Source organism: Coturnix japonica, chromosome 34 (assembly GCF_054131305.1).
Source record: "Coturnix japonica strain WE chromosome 34, WE-NBRP24, whole genome shotgun sequence".
Lineage (NCBI taxonomy): Eukaryota > Metazoa > Chordata > Aves > Galliformes > Phasianidae > Coturnix > Coturnix japonica.
The window spans coordinates 3,590,752-3,608,396 of record NC_140696.1 but is presented as its reverse complement, the minus strand read 5'-3'; the positions used below and the strand labels follow the sequence as shown (position 1 = coordinate 3,608,396).

Below are 17,645 nucleotides of genomic sequence, written 5' to 3'. Positions count from 1 at the left end.
CAGTTGTGCTGTACAAGAGGACTGATTCAATACAAAATGAAGATCTACCACTTCATTAAGCTGTTGGCCCAGCCCAACTCCCATAGATCCACAGCTCCATCTCAACGTGCTTTAGCTGCACCAGCCTCTCCTGCACCCCCATGTCATCAGTATGCTGTGCTCGCAGGTGAAGGAAGACAAAAAGGTCCCTGTGGCTCCCATCTGCCCTGCTATGGAGAATGAGCTGATTGTGTTCTACCTTCAATCACAAGAAATAATCAATCTGTAATTAAGATCCTTCTCTCCAAACCCTCTGTCAGGTCTTTGCCTTTTCCTCTTCCCATCCCCCATCAGCGTGGAATCAGTTTAATGAGATTTCTCAGTAACAAATGACCAGTTTGTAATAATTATATTTTCTTCCATAATTGCCGTAAAAATGATTTAAAGCAGAGAAGGCTCCAATTTATTAAGCATCAAATTTTCTGTGGCGAACTTTTAACTATGAAAAGAGCCTCTGAGTCTAAGGGAGCTCTCCTCCCTGACTCAGGGCTTTGCCATAGCCCTGAAATATTGATGGTTCGTGGATGAAAATGTAATGGTGGAAATTTGACTCCTTTATGGAAATAAATGATCTCCATGGCGGGCAGAGCCCAGCTGCGCTCGCTACCCTTTCGTCATGCCTTATGGCAGCAAGGCAAGAGAAGGGGGGAAGAAGCTGCACAGAGAACAAACCCATCCTCAGCCCATCCCAGTCCCATGTTCTCCCTGCTAACGTTAGCTGTGTGCATGTCTATAGGGGAAAAGCCCACAGCCAAAGGGACCGTAGGTTCCCAACTGTGGCTCTCACGGGTGAGTTGGCAGAGATGCTGATAACACAATGGTCACCCTAAATAACATCATCTTAGGGCTCCTGCTGCTTGAAGGACCCAAAACTTGTGAGTTCCGACATGTGGGAACCCAGAGACTCGCTCGAGTCCTGCAATTGTTTCTATTTGAGTGAGAGACCACAAGATAAAGCAGTTATTTAGGCAAAGTCATGTAGATATAGTTCTGAAGGGAGCGAGAGCCCAAAGTTTGACTTGTGCACTGCCACAGCATCAACCAGAGGTGAGAAAAGAGCCCAGAGTGCTGGTTCTCCATCCCCATCATCAAACACAAAGCTCTTTCTTACATTTCCCTGAGCGTTCCTCTCTATTAAACTTTGATGTAGTTTGCATCATAAGTCTTTTCCCAGCAAATCTGGTGTTCTTTCATTTTTACTGTGGCAGATTATTTATAGCACAAAAAGGCAGAGTCACCCAGCTGTGAGGTGATATAAAAACGTCACTAATGCTAAAGAAATGGATCCCACATCATTAGTTTTCCGATGGCTCTCATTTTGAGTCAGCAGCGTGTCCTGCACTTTTAGACCTTTATTTTAATGTGAGAAGTGAAGAGGAGATTGTGGAGAGTTTGGGATAATCAACAAGCATCGTGCAGGCATGAGAAAGCTGCCATAGTCATTATGCCTATTGCCTACCAGGGTGCATGGAGTAAAGCCCAGGTGGAGTGTGGGACCTGGCACAGTGTGGCACTCTTGGTACCGTTATTATGTGGTGCAGCTCAACACCCATCTGGGAGAAAGCATCCTGAAACTGTTAAGTGGGATGGTTCAATATTAAGCATACCAAGCTGGGAAACCAGAGTTCAAGGTTCAATCCTTAGTCTGTCCAAGCATTCCCTATTCTACTGCATCCTATTACGCACCTGGAGAGCAACAGCAATAGGGCCAATAAGATCCTGCCCTCTACTCCCCCTGATTAGCAGTAACACGTCGAGGAATGAATTTTGAGTCCCACACGCTCCTGTGCCATTAGAATCAGTTTGTCTTAAGGACTCAAGCTGCTCCCAAACCTCCTGCAAATGTCTGCCTCGAGTTTCCCTTGGTGTCACTGGAAGCTTGGGCAAAGCCCTGGTTTCATTTGCTCTCTGCAGCTCTGCCAAACTGCTCCCAGCATGGAGTGCATTGAAATGCAGAGCACCTCCTGCTTCCTTCTACCTTCAGCTAAACAGGGAGGGAAACAGCTCCTAGCAGCTGGCTGACCTTTCTGCAGTATCTATTGCCTTGCCATAGAGCAGTGATCCATGACCCCCAGTGGTGTGGATAATCACAACCCAACATGATCACCATTGCTAAAACAAGAGGCAACTAAAATGGCTGGTACCAGTTTCCTATTGCAACCCTTTGAGCAGGTCATTCTTCCCATCTTCCTCTCCTTCCAAGGAGGAGGGAATGGATGGAAAAGATCAATTTGCTTAATTAGGACAGGGGGCAGTTTGGGCAGGCAGTAGGAGACCCAACAAGTCTGGCTCACAGAGGAAGAGATTATATTAATGAGGTCTAATTCTATTATATGAAATGATGAACAATCAATGTTCAATCATGCTGACAGGGAGTGGCTAAAGATTTTGGCCTTCGGTATGCGTGAAAAAAACTGATTTTCTATACTTAACAGACAGAAGGGAAAATATGAAAGAGAAGAGGAAAGATAAAAGGAGACGGATCCTTGCAAAAGGTAAATTGGCACCATTTGACAGCTTTCTGATTAACGGCAATGAAAGATGTGGCCAGGAGACTTTTAACCAGCTCATTGTTTACCGGCAGCTGTTGAAACCCAGCGCCTTGTTTCAAAGCACTCCCTGTTACACAAACCTCCAGCACGCCTACAAAAGGCTGTTAATTTAATTAATTATCCCCGGTAAATGGACCCCTAAGGGCTCCCAGAGGTAACATGCATCTTGGCAAGGAAACAAAACAACTGACAGCAGCATCTGCCTTGCTGAAAATTATGGTGCCCACATAGCGACATTGAAACAGCTCCATCCCCTTGCAATGTCCTCAGGGTGGGCATAGCACCAACCCCAACCCTGCCTGCAAACCCTATACTGATCCATCCATATACATCCAGCTTGGTTTTCCTGCCCTGGACGTGAGAGCAGCACTGACCCTCTTTCTGCTAACTCTGTGCATGTTTGCACAGGTGCACACACTCCAAACCAAGGGTTCCATCCATCTGGCTTGCAAATTTCCATGCACCAGCACCTCCTGCTCCACCAGCGTCGCACTCAGACAATCGATTTTTGCTTTAGAAGCTAATGAGGCCATTTTTAATGAGATGAACTCAATCACACCCAAGGAAAAGGACTTATTTTCCTGTTGGTTCCCCCCCAGATTGACTCAACAAAGGCATAACTCCTTCCTTTGCTATCCATGGATGCTGGATGAGCTCTAGCTGGAGTAAATCAGACGAAGCCCGCACTCTTTAGTGACGCTTTGCCGATATTTGGAAGCTGAAGATCACTCTCAGAAGACCTTGGGAAGGTCATCCCACACATTATCTACAAAGATCTCGTCTCCTATACTTGAAGAAAGGTCTATATATCACCTGAGGGGCCATTTTACTATTGCTTTTCCTCCTCGCAGGGTGAGTGCGAATGACAAAAGGAGACATAAAGCAGTACCCACACTGTAACACATTGTTTTTCTGCAACTGCATAAAGGTTAAAAAGTAAACCATAAAGTTCTTTTTGTTTCATTGGCCCTTTCACATTTGTTGGCGCATTTGTTTCAGACATGCAAGCCTCCCTGCAAATCCACCACCGCATGCAACTTGGGCTCTAACCATAAGAGAACCAACTGCAGAAGACTGATTATTTGCAGCTTAACAAGCAAGAGGACAAACAATAAAAAGCAGGGATAATGCATTATAAAATGTACTTTGTTCATTTACTTGACAACTGCAGTTTAGTTGTAATTAATTATGATAATACTTTACGGCGCACCGGTTAATGTTCTGTAGTATAATTTGTTCGAGTCTCTGTAGTACGAGGACTCCCCTTCACTCTCCTGCTGCTAAATCTGTTACGTCGCAGGGAAAAGCCCAACGTTCCAAGATTGACAATTACAGAGGGCTAATTAAAAATGTGCTTTGGGAAATCTGCCAGCGTTGCATGCACAGAGATAGGGGTTTGGCAGCTTTGCCTTTGGCTTTCCTGAAGGGAATACGAGGGCCTGTAGACAGAGCGTTTGACTCCATCCAGAAAGAGTTGTTGCCATTTCTCATGGCTGTAGCATTCAGCTGCAAGGTTTTCCTGACAATACAACAGTGCCCAGGTCTCAGTGGGAACCTCTCAGTGCAGACAAACAATAAATAATCATGTCCATCATGGAGCGCGGGTACAGCACTGTAGGCAGCTGGGAGGGTTTTATACATTTATCCTTCAGGCCTACCGAGGCTGGGTGGCTCGTTCATAGGCTGAAATGATATTGGTTTCACACTCTATATTGCTTTTCTTATTAGATCTGGACAGAGCAGTCCTTGTCTAGAAACCAGGAGCTGTCACATCAGTTTTACCTGAATGCATACAGCCCTCTGGACAGACTCCAGCCTTAGAAGTAATCTTCTCCCCCACCTCCCCTCCCAACAACAGTCTCTTCCATCCATGATGGGTCTAAACTCTCCCTGCCCTTCTTCAGCCCTATGCTTCTTGCTTTGTCAGGCTGCCAGGCTTTCTGCATTGCTCCAGCAGAACCTATTAATGCTTTCAGGGATCCAAGGAGAAACCTTTCCCAATATCGTAGCTGCAGTACTAAGAGATATGGGAGGAAGTTGCTGAGCGACCAGTTCTATCACCTTCTGCTTAATTACCAAAGTCTTTAATGACTCTTCTAACGAGCTGCAAAAGTCTGGATGCATCCTTCAGAGATCCATTAACTATGGAGCAACCCGAGAAGGAATTCTCACCTCACCAGCTTGCAGAAAGCCTGGGAAAAACTCACATGTAAAGAGACCAAAAAATCCCAATAAGAAACATCAGTTCTCACTTCTGGGAATGCAGAAGGAATCAATCCTCCTTTAGACTCTGCTTTTGAGGTATGGGTATGGGGTAAGACCCAGATGTTCCTCCCCAAGCTTCATATGAATGGTGAACCTGCAGTGGCAGTCATTAATGGGGACCTGATCTCACTGAGCCTTAAAGTGTTCCCATTGCACGAGTAACAACAAATATAGACAGATTGCAGTGTAGGAGAATTATCAGGTTTCAGCAGCCGTAACAGTATCTGAATTATCAGGTGAAAGCCTCGTGGAAAAGCAATTAGGTAATAACACACTTGTACCCAAGTCATCAGAGACTTTTCATACCATGCTTCAAAATCAGGACCCAGAATGAGTTGGATTAAATAAAAGAACCCATTTAACCTTCTCATAATCTCCTACGCTGAGCTGAAGCTTCATGGAGCTTTGAAAAACAAAGCAATCACATTTTGTTTCAAGATTTCCTTCGTCCCTTCATGGTTTTGCAATGGAATGAGGTGAAGAATGGACCTGTCAGAGCACTTCTTGAAATGCTAACACTGAACTTAGTGATGCTCCATCCCCTCTCACCACCCAAAACAGGGAGAGGAATGCACAAGCAAAAGGAAGCCTGAACAAGTGCAGCAGTGGAGGTGCAAACACACCACCCAGTTTCCTTGTGTAAGCAGCCAAGCAACTTAAAGCAGGTTGGGTTTGCAGGAGGACAGTGTGCAGACCAGAGCTGGAGGCGAGACCTAATAACCTCAGCAAACCAGAAGATCTGCAAACTTAGTTTGCATTTTGATTTCACTTTGATGCCTTCCCCCCTTTCTTATTCCCCAGGCACCTGCGGAGATTAATATCAAAGGGTATTATTGCAACTTTTCCTCCTGACATTCAAACCAAGCAATTTCGGTGGCTGTCAGTCAAACACAAGGAAGGGCAGGAGGTGAGGTCAGCTCCCCCTCGGATCCAAGCACTTTTTCTATTTACATTGACACAAGGAAGAGCTGAACATGTAGTGAACACACAGGAAATGTCAGCTCTGCTCATAGACCTCTGCATGAAGGGTGAGACCTGAATATTGATCTCTTCTTCCAGTCATTGGGCTCTGCAGGTCTGTGAACCCAGGGGCAGTTATGTCTGTCTATAGGGTGTAATGCCAACGACTGTGGCTTTGGGATCCCAAACATGGACCCATCCTCTCATCTCTTTCCTCCCTTTACTCAAAACGTTAACGCACTCCACAACCGGGAATGAAAGGTAAGAGGAAGAATCAACTTATTTTCTTCCTTTGAGCTCGGGAGAAAAAGTAATTTAGCAAACATTACTGGAAAAAAAGCAGGGGTTTATAAAAGGACTTGTGCTGCGCCTTTCTTTATTATTGTTTCTTCCTCTCTCACCCCCCTTTGCTGACTGACAGCTCCCTGACGATATATTCTCTCCGTCAGCAGGTGTTTTTCATAATGTTTCATTTGTGGCACTGGAAGCTGGATGGCCCCCTCTGTACCTCCTCCAGTTTCCTCTCCTTTTCCAATTGCTGCAGAGATTGAAGAAATCAAGGAGAATGCTCTGCACACAGTGTGCTCCTGCAATAAGGTGCTTCACCTGCCCAACTTCTAGGTCTTCCAATGAATGCTTCCATGATAAGAGTAGAAAAAGCAGATTAAGGCAAGGGACAAGTGAATATTTTGCCCTAAAAATGAGATATGTTTCTGAACCCTGCCTGGGTCGCTCATTGCAGGCATCCTGGGCACCGCCAGCCCATAGTACCCCTGGCATTGGAAAAGCAGCAATGCAGGAGCATAGAATAGAATCATGGAATGGTTTGAGTTGGAAGGGATCTACAAAGGTGGCAGTGCACAGGGACACCCACAGCTCCAGCAGTGCTCAGAGCCCCATCCAGCCTGACCTTGGCTGTGTGCAGGGATGGGGCACCACCGCAACTGGGCAACCTGTGCCAGTGCCTCACCACCCTCAGTGTCAAACCTTTCCTATATCCAGCCTAAATATCCCCTCTTTTAGCTTGAAACCATTTCCCCTTCCCCTACCACAACAGACCCCACTAAAGAACCTATCCCCCTTCTTACACCCCCTGTAGGTTCTCAGCAGAGCACAGACAGCGCACAGAACCAACACAAGGCATCATCTCTCCAGCAGCCCAGGGGATCTGAGAACACTCAAGTGGCAGATTAATTTCAGTGCAAACTGATCGGAGACGAAGAGATAACCGCACTGTTTATTCTGTGGGCAAACAGCAATTCCTTTTACAGCCTCTATCTCAAAAATACTCTCCCTTTGTTGTGCCATCGCTGTCTCAAACACAAATTCAAAAGAAGCTCAAATAAGTCCATATTTCTCCAGGAGCAATTTGCACAAAACTCTGTGTTTGCTGTGTTTACTTCGTTTGCCAAAATTAGAAGTGAAAGCCAGAGCAGCAGGATGGGAGACACTCCCCTGGTTGGAATTACTTCCACTTTTCCTGGAGGGTTCTTACTGACAGCGCAAATTTGGGGCTTGTTAACACATTACGAGACATCAAGCGTCACACAGCTTTTGCTTTTCAATCTGCTTGTTTCTGTTGCTTCGTTGTGGTGACAGTTTAAATCTGAGCAGGAGGGTGAGGGAAGCCTTTGTAGCAGAGATGTTCACTGCCAGCTTTGTTGGATTTGCTTCTAATATAGAAGCAGGAAAGGTCTCTCCTGGGTAACCACAGAGGGGTCAGTTGGTGTTGGGGAGATCTCTGCCATGGAGAGGGGGGCGCAGAGCTGTGCTCAGCCTGCACATCCCAGTAGAGCTCCCAGGTTTGATGCAGAACCCAATGGGATTATTCCAGCTAGAGGCTCTGAATCACCTCTTTAAAAGGATTATGCTTCTAAATACCACCGTAGAAACTCAGCACCTGGACACGCTTTGGACTCAGATCTCCCCATACATCTCAGCTGCCTGCACTGGGCTCTATGTGCTACTGGTGTGTGCTCAGGCTGTCTGGCACTGCAGCTTCCCAATGGGAAAGTGGCATTAAACATACTCCCTGAATCTTATGGGCAAGAGAGAGGAGAAAGTCATTAAAGACTGTGCAGTGCTCACCTAAAACAGCCCTGGGGAGCAGATAAGTGAGATTATGTTTTTCTCAAGTATTTTAACAGAGAATAGCTCTACTGACTTCAGTGGCGAAATGGAGCCAATTTGCACAGCCCAAGGATCTGGCTCTTGATGCTTATCTAAAGCTTCCAGGACTACAAATGAAGGCTGCAGGTATCACAGACACATCCTGCTGCATGCTGCTATGAAGCACAACACAAACGGTTGTAAGAGCAATGGGTAGTTCCTGGTACCACTGCCCTCAAGGCAGGGAGCAGATCATGAGCATTTCCTTGCTGGCAATGGATAACAGCAACAGTAATTCATCTGCTCGTGGGCTTGAAGAGAACTGCAAAGTGCAGAAGCCCATGAAAGGATGGGAGGAGCAATAAAGAGCTTGCTCTGGAATTCTGGAGAAGGTTCACATCTATTTTCTGCTCAGATCCCATAGCCTTCCTCACCTCTGCTGGCAAATTCCTAGCACTGATTTCCTGGCATGTTGCAAGGCCAAGAGCCAGAGAGAACCTCAGACCTTGCTGTGCATCTAAAATGTAATCAGATCCCAGAGTTTTATTTATTCATCCCCAATCACAGCCTGAAGCCTCCATGATCCCTAATCAAGACAAACATTTACTTTCCAATGACTAACAATAAGTGTAGTCATTTTTCATCCTTTTCCCCTCTTACAAAGCCTCGAGTTGCTGTTTCCAGACTGCCAGATTCCTCCCAGCTGGGCATCTGCCCATATCTTGGAAACTTAAGATCATCCCCTACATACTAATGTGACTCTTCCCACTCCCATAGGCACTACCAAGATCTCCACTGATGACCTGACACCTACAAGGCATCTGATCCCAAAGCAAACCCCATCTACCAAGAAAACATGCCCATTTCCCCTTGGAAATGAGGTCATTTCCAGCCTTACACACGGGTCATGCTGGTCTGAATGGTTCACCCTTCCCTCTGCACAAGAAAAGATCTTTCTTGGCCATTTCTATTTGTATTTGTGCTGTCCACCAAGCCCTATTACAATCAGCAGTTAGAGATTCATGTGTTAGTTTTTATGGTGTCTAAGAAAAGAGAAGCAAAAAAGAAAAATCCTTTAGCCTGCAGGTAGGAACTAATATAAAAAGTGTCCATGCAAGGTTGGAAGGAACTTCAGAGGAATCACTCAGAGCTTAACTGTCTAAAACCAGCATTGCCCTTTGTGGATGGGACCTATGTGACAGCTTTAATTCCAGAGGAGTCCTCTATGCCCAGAGAAGATATGGTTTGAAATAATCCATTATTTATATGCACAAACGTTATTTTATTTTTAAATGCACAATATAAACCAGTGCAAAAATGACAGCTGGGAAGAAAAAAACACAACAATTTGATCCATTTCCAGACACTGTTGGAGAGCTCTTCCATGCTATGAGAAACTTTGTAGTGCTGTCTGAATAGGATTAAGTGAGAAGAACCACATCAAGCCTGGAGACGACAAGCTTCCTGAAAGCTGTCAATCTGCAGGCTGTGTGTTACAGCTGAAATGCTGGTGTTAGAGTCGTATCAAAGAGACAGATCTCCTGGAGGACTCATTTTTTGTGCCAAGCTGATTGTTCCAAGTCAATGGGACAGGTCCTCTTCCTGGAGAGGAGCTCTGGAGGGACAGAAAGGCCCCAACATCCAGTAGGTTTTCTAGTAAAAAGGGGCTGGATGGAGGGCAGGAGGGGGACCATCTCCATTTGCATTCTGAAGCTGCTCTAAACTCGACAGAAATATGAATGGGATTTGGTTTATGCTTTGTGCAAAGCCTGCAAATAGTCTCCTACAGAACTAGAATGAATCAGGTCATAAATAGAGAGGATGGGGAGGAACAGTTGGTATATACACCACACATTTAATAAGACACATTGCATTTACTAACCCTTCTGCTCCGAAAGATCACGTTCCCCATTCGCTCAGCTCTACTTCAGCCTTAAGATAGAGCCTTGTAAAGCACAAGAGAGGCAGACAGCATAAATATGTGTGCATTGACTGCCTGGAGCACCCTGCCCCGAGTCAGTGCACACAGGAAGACCTCAGGCACATACCAAGCAGCTCTGCTCCAAGCTGGCATGGCACAAGGCAACAGCATTTCTCATACAAGCACACGAGGGATGGGGAATTTTAATATCTTCTTCCCCTACAAGTAATTTCCAGTGTTTATGCTCTGTGGAGCTCCTTACGAGTGTCAGAGCAGAACAAATGTCAGTTTTAATGGACTTGCTAAATCATAAAACCCCTTTGCAAAATTGCATCTGATTAAAACATGAAAACGTTCCATTATTCACCGAAGATCCCAGGCTGGCAAAAGGAAACTTTGGCCCACGGGACTTTACCTCGGTAACGAAAACCAAGCCTACAATGTACCCTCGCCAAAAACACAGGCATTATCCCAGAGAGGAGGAATAAAGCTTAGCATTCATCATTTCATCATTAATTCTTGTAGCGACATAAAACCACGCACGACACAATGTGAATTACAATGCACATCTCGGCAGCTTGCATTGTCATTGGCAATATCCAAATGCTTCCGAGATGTAGATCACAGCTCCCATTGGGAGAAGGCCAGCTCTGGAATGGGCCAAAATGTTTTGTTTCTAAGGCTGATGATGCTGAAAGAGTTTCCTATTATTCAGCCCTATTCTAACCTTCCCGCGTTCACCAAATCCTGCCTCCTCCATATGGAAGGGAGTAAAGCTGGGAAGCTCTTTTCCATATGGACAAAGCAGATGCGGCTATAGAATTCATATTATAAAATAGGGCCGCTTTAGAGCAAATAGCACTAAAACCAGGAAAGATAGCCATCAAAATGATGATGTTAGGCCATTTACTGGAAAGAGAGCACAGGCTTAATTCTAACTGTGCTCTCTAGATGGTGATGCAGAGCAATTATCCTTCAGTTTGCCGAGTATGTAACCTTTGGTAACAGTACATTCTGAGAAGTGACAGAAAAGTGATTTAGCCCAACACGCCGCTTCCAGAGAGCTGCCTACATCCTAGATGTCAAACAATACATCAATCAGCACTGTACTCTTAAGCTGTTATTTAATTTCCAATGGGATTTGGGAAGAATGTTTCTTCCCAGAACCTGATTTTTACTTGATTTTAAATAATAAAGAATTCAGCTGCAGGGGAAGAGGTAGGAAGGGAAGCGGGGTTGTTCATTTATTTTTGCAAAGGCAAAACCATAACATTTAAACACATCCAAAGCCAAAACAGTTCATTCTCAGATGGCTCCAAACTTTCCATTGTGCACATACCCAAAGAGCTGATTACCTTCTGGTTTCACAATAGCATTTCCATGACAACTGATATATGCATTGTTTTCTAAAAGGGCAGAGGGGTACAGATAATCTCAGAATGAAATGGTTTCTCTGAAGGTTACCAAAGCTGATTTTACTCCAAGTGGGTGTATATGTGCTCTGGTCTGACCACATCAGCACTATGATAGGACATGTGGGACCATTGCTGCTCTGACCAATGCCAAGGAGGAGGCATGGTGGGATGCTGCATAGTGCCTTCAGATGAATCCACATAGAGGACTAAAAACTCCTCTCAGACTCTCCTAAAGCATCCATGTCCCCTTACTGGAGATGTCAAGTTCAATCTATGCCGTACAGTGAAATTCCCCTCTAAGATATAAAGCAGAAAAATTCAGCCGAAGCCAAGTGGCGTTACATGGTTAAATTAAGGCAAAACTACTCTGAAATAGCTGGATGAAAGCATCAAATAAGACTAACAACCCTTCTGTCCATCAGTGCTATTGCAGTGTTTTCCCAGTGTCAGAGAGATGCTGAAGTTCAGCTTAGGCAAATTTCCTACCAACCGTGCAGCAGTTTTCATGCAAAGGTTAATAACTCCCGGTACGTTCTGAGAGCTCAGCACTTCTCCTGAATTTCAGCTTGATGTACTGCCCTTTTCACCAGGAGCACATTCCTACCTCCCTCCCCTCCTGCTAATCAGTTTTATCAACACAGCCCTAGGTGAAGAATGGCTTTCAAGATACGTAGACTGCGAGACGGAAAGTGTTGCTTACACCGAATGATAACAGTCAACAGAATCCTATTAATAAGCTACAGAAATCCAGCTATGACCCAGAATCACAGCTGATGTAAACTGAAATAGCAATGACAATTTATACCAAAAAAAGAGCCTGGCCTTGTGAGTTTATAAATCTCAATGCTCTTTAAAAACAAAGCAGTAAATCATTTTGCCTGAGAAATGAGAATATCAATTATATTGCTCTATATCCTTCCCCTCTTCACTATAACCATTGATTTGTGCTTCCCTATTTCATCCTAGGATTTCTGAAGGCAGCTGAAAATTTATGGCTTCATCCTCCAGAGAGGAAAGCTGAGGATCTCATGAGTTGGGGGTGCTCGTAAGGCTGTGGGGGACAGAGTTCACCTTCCCTTTTCCTCTTCCCATAGAAGAACTACAAGATCAATGTGTCTGTGTCCCCTCCACCCCCAGCAGCCTCCATCTGCACCCAATGGGTGCCACATTTCATGCAACAACAGCATATTTCCCTCCCCCAAAGGATGCTAGAAGAGGGATAGGCTGCTTCTATAGAGGCTGAAGCAAAACATCCATAGCTGCATTTGATTAAAGGTGATATTGATGCTGAGCTCTTGCATCGCATTTGCCACCCTGAGACTTCAAATTATCAACATAATTAGATCTCTTTTAGCCCAGAAGGGCATGCAAAGCCTCCAGGGTGGACAAGGACTATACCCAGCTCTTTGACTGAAAATAGCACTGAAAATGTTCCCCTTCCTCCATCATCAATGGAGGAATTCCTTTCAATCCTGAATCTGCAGATGGAAGGGGACTCTTCGTGCAATGCTCCTGACTTGCTAATGCAATGTAAAGGACAAGACTGGTGAAGGATGGTTCTTCTCACGCATCACAACAGCTTGAAAGAGGTGAAACAAAAAGCTCATCCTATCATCACCAAGGTGAGGCACTGGCACAGCTGTCCGGGGAGGTGGGAGAGTTACCATCCCTGGAGGCATTCCAGACCCATAGAGACGTGGCACTTGGGGACATGACCAATGGGCACAGTGGGATGGGTTGGGGTTGGATTGGTTTCATGGTGAGGGGCTACATTTGCTGCAGCACAGCTTCAGATGAAGAAAACCACAGGGCAGATGGTGCCTAGACTTCCCTGCACTACACACTGCTGTGCTGCAGCTCTTTTCTCTGCCTGACACTGCACTTGGGACAGCTGTAACAAAAAGCACAAGCAAATAGCAAGCAGCGTCTTACATTCTAGGCACAGGTTTAAAGCCAGAAATGAAAGATAGAAATGAAAAAGGCAAAGAGTGAGTATTTCTGATGATTCTCATGGCATCCTGGCAGGTACGTAGCATGGCAGCAGCTTCACAGGATGCCACTATCTCCTGTCGCAGCTTCTTTAAACCCACTCATTCCTCAGCTTTCAGCACAGACTCTGGAAGTCAACACATGTCCATGCAGAAGGACTCAGGATCAACTCCACCAAGCCAGGACAAAGTTAATATCTGCAGGGGGTGCACCAATAATCCCTGACATAACCTCCATATGAAACTCAGGGATTACAGTTAGTCAAGGCTATACCATCTGTAGCTTGGAACAGAGGTGACAACAGCACAGAGCATGCAACCATCATCATTTCTCTCTTCTGTGCTCATTCCACACCATTTACAAGCCAACATCTCTTCAGCTCGAGCAGCAGAGGATCGTTACTTGAGATAAACACTGACCACAATGGGAAAAAAATGAAGAGCTTCTAAAGATGCAAGTGATTAATTATATGAGTAACTACACTGTAGAACGCATCAGCATTTTCCTTTTAACTTCCTGCCCTCCATTCCCCAGAACTTCAGCTAATTTTGAGCCCAAGCATTTCAAAGCTCAATTCTTCTGCAGAAAAGCTTGATGGAGACTAATTGATCTGAGAGAAACTCAAGCATGAAACAGAAAAAGCCTTTTGCCCTATGTATTATTCACACTTCGTGGCAAAAGAACCTCAAAATGGGCTCTGGGACCTTCCAGTCAGCATAGATTTGCCAAATTCAAGCCACACTGCTGGCATTTCCTAAATTGCCAGCAGTCACAAGAAGAAAGGACAGCAAATGCCTCAATGTTTTCTAATGGAAGCAAAGCAATAGAGTCACAGGGAGAGAGGGCATCCCACCTGTTGGCCCAACCATGGCAGCAAAGGCACTGCAGAGGAGGGAGAAATGCTGAGCAATGGCTCTGTGCCTCCCGCCAGGTGCTGCTGATCAGGCTGCATCCTGCACATTTGCTTTCCTCCAAATGAGAAAGCTGTTCTGGTTTGGGTTTGTTGTACTTTCCCTTCCCCCCCTGACTATTGCATAAAAAGCAAGCCAGGAAAACAGATATAAATGTCCACGACATGACAAGATTATGCTGCAGAGCTGAGACGTGGGAAAGCGAGAGCGGGGAAGATGTACTGGTAACTCTTAATAGAAACCACAACAGATAAACAGTCAGGAACAGGGAAATCTATGCTTACTTCTCACAGCCTTGTTTATGTTAATAAAGGTTTGGTAATGAATTACTGGTAAGTGGCTTCCTTTAGTGGGAAATTACTCAAGCAAGCAGGTGCGGTTTAGCACACATTTTTCTCCTTCACTGCAGGAGACACACTGCAGGGATGGCCAAGCACAGCTCCCAGCCAGACAGCTGCACTGGGGTGCAGGAGGTGACTGACACGTGCTGGGAACAGCTGGGTGCACATGGGATGGAAGGACACAGCTGCTCAGACACCCTATCCTGCGATCCATATTGCAAACACTGCTGCCCTCAATATCTTGTTGGCCGCCACAAAGATGTTCTAATAGAATCAAGAAGGTTGGAAACAGCCTCTGAGATCACTAAGTCCAACCCCAGCCCATGTCCCCCAATGTCACGTCTTCATAGTTGTGAAACACCTCCAGGGACAGTGACCCCACCACTCCCTGTGCAGCCTTGCCAATGCAGCACCACGCTTTTGGAGAAGAAAGAGCAATCAGAACTCAGTACTGCAGCAGTACAGGTTTGTGACCGCATCTTTCCCATGCTCTGGCTTCACCTTGGCTCCTCTCTGTTTGCAAAACAGAAACAGCTTTGCCCGCACTGGCAGCTAAATCCCATTTTTGCTTGCAAAAGGCTCAGGCACTAACAGAGCGCTCATCATTTTGGTTCCTCGATGGATAAATATCCTCATCGCCACTCTAAGCTGTCACAAGGATTTGTATCTGCTTTCATTACATCCCTTCCAGTCACAGTATAATTACATCCGATGTTGCTTTAAGTCTTGGTGAGCAAAGGGAAATTCAAGAGATTAATCAGAATATTTCTCAAAAAAAAAGAGCTCTAAAAATATTCTAAATAGACCAGAAACCCAGATGAGTGGCATCCTCATTTATTACTGAGCCAAGCTCTGGATACAACAATCAATTGACTTGATAGGTAATGCAGATCATCTCCTATTTCTTTCTAGAAGATCTCACTCAGAGCCAAATCCAGATATAGTTTTTTATTGTCTCTCCCCTTGCTGGGGTTTAGCTTTGGACATGTGTTTTCAGCATTCTCCCCATGGCTGTGCTGTTGTCACCATCCTGAATCAGGTTTGTCCCCTTTCTCATTGTCCCAATCCTATCATAAATACCTTTTGCAACACTTGTGTCCTAAGATGCTGCTCAGTTCTGTCCTTCAAGTAACCTGTGAGAATTCTGCTGCTGCTTTCAAGGCAGTCATGATGTAATTACAGACATACAACAGAAATTTCCCATATGGTTCTCTCTTTTTTAACACAGACCTGGCTTTCCATAATACATAACGTGACACAACCGATCAGCTCTCAGTGCAAAGCAACGCAGCTTCCTCTACATCACCCTTTAGGAGTTCATCCTTCTTGCCAAGCCAATGTTCTGACTGTATCTCCATGTGCTCTTGTCGCAATGGCATAAGTCTACTGGCTGGGCAAAGCTTACAGCTGATTTACGTCACGAGCAGACCAGAACAAGAGCAGACACTCGTCATTTGCAAGCTGGGCCAAGCGAGCTGTACAGAAGGATGTAAATATTCCCACCGGAGCAAGCAGAGAGATCTGATCCAGGAAAATTTCAGTGCTTAGATCAGTGTCACTTTAGCTGCTACCAAGAACATTTATTACAAATATATAACGCAATAAAATAAGGGAATTGCTTTCCGTGGTGTAAATGACCTTGTGAAAGGATGAGGGATAACAGAAGAGGGCAGTCAGTTCCCCTTCCTGTTTGCTGGGAGGGGAAACTCATGCAGAAACTATGAGTTATAAAAAAAACAGCGCAAGCTCCAGAGGAACCCAGCCTGCAATAGACTGCCTGGATAGACCATGAGCAAAGGGAACTAAAGATGGGCAAAGTGCCTGCGAGATGGAAATTACATGGGGAAAGAAGTAGGTAGCACTAGAGGAAGGAAAGAATATTAAAAACAGAGCGTCATGATTCAATGCCAGAACTATTAGGAAAGCATAGGAAATATGCTAGAAAGCTGCACAATCCATATCAGTCATTGGATGCTTTTCCACTGGGGAAGACTGGAGGTGCCAAGGTTGAAAAGCCTGCCATTCATTACTTTTGATTTAGAGCTGCACAGACACGAAGAGCTTTGCATGATGCATTGGTTGTATATTCTCCTATTGATCTCTCAGACTTAGTTTTCTAAACTTGCCATCCATCACCCCCAGCAATCCCACTCAAATTCCCCTTGAGGGGAGGCTAAGGAGAAGCAACCATCCTGTCTCTCAGGGCCACAGCCAAATGGTTTATGAGAGCCAAGGATGCACGGGGACTTGGGTTCATCCACTGCCTTTGTGATGGATTGGCAGCATTTGCAAGTATTGCTTTCCACCTACTAGGGTGGACACAGGGCAAGAGCCTCCTTGGGCAAGCTGAGCATCCCAAGCCTACTTTAGCAAGCAGCTCTGTGTATCTAATACTTATTTCCCCGTTGCTCCATCCTAAGCAAGAACAGCTCCCAAAGTTGGCACTAGGAAGAAAAATAACTCATGGAAAGCCACAGTTTTGCCCCAAGCAAGGACTAAAAGAAAGCAAGGAATGAAGCGTTTCAGGATCCGTCTCCCACATGTCCAGCTATCATTTGCTTTTGCTGCGCTCTGCCAAATGTTTCATGAAAGCATTGATGGCTCTGACAGTTCTGAATCCATCACCTTAATTCCTGCAGAAACTCTGCAAGGATCTGTAGAAAAAAAGAACTCTCACAATGCTTCTCCCCACCCCCTTCTTGTAAAAGATGCAGATGTTACAAACACAAAGCATTATTCATTTCCTCCCTTTCTGACATTTCAGGTAGAAAAAGGAAGCCAGTTATAAAGGGGACACGTAGGTTAAGAGCAATCTGTCTGCGCTCAATAAGAGAGGGGGAAAAAAAGTAAAGAAGTGAAATTGTACATTATTAGCTGATCTTCCGTCACCCTCGCAATACAGAGAGCAGCTTAGGAGTCAGGGAGAATTTAAAAGCCCATCAATGGCTCCAAGGGAGCAATGCTTACTGGGGGGAGGGAGAAGCGTTGCTGCCTACCAGGTTACATCCAGGAAATCTCCACATTTAGAAGGAAATGGTGGTGTTTTTCCATTTGGTCTCTCCAAAGATCTTATTCTGGGGAATTACACGCTTTGGGTTTGGGTTCTGGTTTCTCTATGAACCAATTTAACCATCCCAAAGAAA

At 45.2% G+C, this 17,645-nt stretch overlaps 1 long non-coding RNA gene across 2 annotated transcripts in view; it reads right to left on the bottom strand.

Moving 5' to 3' along the window:
* Nucleotides 1-17,645, bottom strand: part of LOC146755283 (uncharacterized) — a 133,390-nt gene that overhangs the window by 67,135 nt on the left and 48,610 nt on the right. The window contains exon 1 of one of the 2 annotated variants that reach the window (XR_014938245.1): nt 14,104-14,227. The exons of the other annotated variant lie outside the window; for it this stretch is intronic. This is a non-coding gene — a long non-coding RNA (uncharacterized LOC146755283). Of the gene's footprint in view, nt 1-14,103; nt 14,228-17,645 lie in introns of those variants that run through there. 2 annotated transcript variants of the gene reach the window in all.